This window comes from Chrysochloris asiatica, unplaced genomic scaffold (assembly GCF_000296735.1).
Source record: "Chrysochloris asiatica unplaced genomic scaffold, ChrAsi1.0 scaffold00017, whole genome shotgun sequence".
NCBI classification, from domain to species: Eukaryota; Metazoa; Chordata; class Mammalia; order Afrosoricida; family Chrysochloridae; genus Chrysochloris; species Chrysochloris asiatica.
In genome coordinates, this window is record NW_006408535.1 from 11,255,647 (window position 1) to 11,258,164 (window position 2,518).

General features: G+C 43.6%; 1 pseudogene; it reads left to right on the forward strand.

The window, feature by feature from the left end:
* The first annotated feature begins 206 nt into the window (after positions 1-206).
* Positions 207-845, forward strand: LOC102824403 (annotated as a pseudogene).
* Positions 846-2,518: the final 1,673 nt, after the last annotated feature.

The following is a 2,518-nucleotide window of genomic DNA, read 5'->3' on the forward strand; positions in this document are numbered from 1 at the left end:
AGAGATCACCTCAAAATTGACCAAAGACCAGAAGAGTCGTGGGATGACATCAAGAATGTCATACAAGGAGCCCAACTGCGGGGTGGAGGCGGCGGAGAGGCCTGAGACGGCTGCAGGAAGCCGCAGGACGGAAGCGGGCGCCGGAGCTGAGAGGAGCTGAACGGAGCCAGAACGGACAGCATAGACTGGCACTGCGAACAACAACTATGTCGGTGTTCGGGAAGCTGTTCCGGGCAGGCGAGGGCGGCGTGACCCCCCAAAGGGCCATCCAGCGGCTGTGGGACACGGAGGAGATGCTAAGCAAGAAGCAGGCGTTCCAAGAGAAGAAGACCAAGCAGGAGCTGACAGCAGCCAAAAACAAACGCGCTGCCCTCCAGGCACTCAAACACAAGAAGAGGTGTGAGAAGCAACTGGCATAGATTGATGGCAGACTATCAACTATCAAGTTCCAATGGGAAGCCCTGAAGAATGCCAATATCAATACCGAGGTGCTCAAGAACATGGGTTATGCCGCCAAGACCATGAAGGCTGCTCAAGACAACATGGACATCGATAAAGTCGATGAGTTGATGCAGGACATTGCTTCAGCAGGAGCTTGCAGAGGAAATCTCAACAGCATTTCAAAATCTGCAGGGTTTGGAGAAGAGTTTGTCGAGGATGAACTCATGGCAGAATTAAACGAACTAGAACAGGAGGAACTAGACAAGAATTTGCTGGAAATCAGTGGACCCGAAACAGTCCTTCTACCAAATGTTCCTATAGCCCTACCATCAAAACCAACCAAGAAGAAGAAAGAGGAAGATGACCTGGGCTGGGTACATATAACTGGTCCAGCCCCAGGCTAGGCTCAGACAGACTCTGGTGGCCTGCTGCAGCGGACAGGCGCATGTGCGTGCGGGGTAGGCAAGGCATAGTGCAGGCAGATCGTCATCGCTCTGAATCTCACTCCAAAGCAGTAAGGCCGCATCGCTGCTCACACTGCAGAGCAGGGTCTGCACCCAGCCGGGGGGCAGTGGGGTGGGAGGTGCCTCCTGTTTATAATGTTGAATTTCTGTAAAATAAAGTGCATTTGCAAATCCAACATTGAGCTTCCAGACTACGCTAATTCACTGCTGACTCTTCAATGGAAAGGGTTGCCTAGTTTGCCATAGAAATGATCTATCTGAAAATGTAGCTTCTGCTAACCTTTGAAGTCCGTTGACTTGTGACACATCTCTCGGTAACACTTGCATGGTATTGGCAGAAACGTCATTTTTAAGAAGCCATAGGCTTTTCCTTGTCTTTAGCTGTAATAATGCATCTGATTTTGATTTCCTGGAGAGCTGAACTTCTGTCTACCACCTGTGTGCTGTCTCCTGTGTTTACCACTCTGGACTACTCCTTGATCCCACACCCTCCAAGTTCTCTTAGATTGTGACACTGATTGGAAATGGACGGTATTCTCTTGACAGCAAATGAAATTGTTAGAATTAAATTCCAGTAATACATATTTCTAACATAGCTCTAAGGTCCTTGTTGCTGTTTGTGATAACTGTAGATAATTCATTGGAAACATGTGCATACATTTATATTCAGATGAAATTGTGGTTTGCAGTGTCTATTAAATATCTCGATTAATTTTCCAAATAAAAGAGAACATCATACAAGAAGTAAGAAAAGGTCATTAAGAAGATAAGAAAAACAGAAAACACCAAAATGGATGACAGAATAGACTCTGAAACTTGCTCTCCAGAGTAGAGATGCTAAAGTAAATGGAAGAAACAAGGAGGCAAAAGAGCTAAACAGAAAATTTCAAAAGAGCTAAACAGCTTAAGAAGACAAGTCAAGCATTATAATGAAATATACAAACACCTGGAGTTAAAAAACTAAAAAGAAAGAACACACTCAGTATTTCTCAAACTGAAAGAACTGCAGAAAAAATTCAAGCCTCGACTTGAAACATTGAAGGATTCTGTGGACAAAACATTTAAAGATGCCAAAAGCATCAAAAGGAAATGGAAGGAATACGCAGAGTCATGGTACCAAAAAGAAAGGATCACCATTCAGACATTTCAAGAGGTAGCATAGTCAATGGTACTGAATGAAGAAGTCCAAGGTGCATTGAAGGCATTAGCAAAGAACAAGGGTCTGGGAATTAATGGAATACAAATTGAAATTTTTCAACAAATTGATGCAGCAGTGTGCCAAGAAATTTGGAAGGCCATTACCTGGCCAACTGTTTGGAAGAGATCCATATTTATGCCCATTCCGAAGAGAAGTGACCCTATGGAATGTGGAAATCATTGGACAATATCATTTAAATCATATTAAAGTAAAATTTTTGCTAAGGATAATTCAAAAAACGCTTCAACAGTACATTGACAGGGAACTTCCAAAGGTTCAAGTCAGTTTCAGATGCAGACATGGAATGAAGGAAGTCATTGCTGACCTCAGATGGATCTTAGCTGAAAGCAAACAATTCCAGAAAGATGTTTACCTGAGCTTTACTGAATATGCAAAAGTTATTGACTGTGTGGAT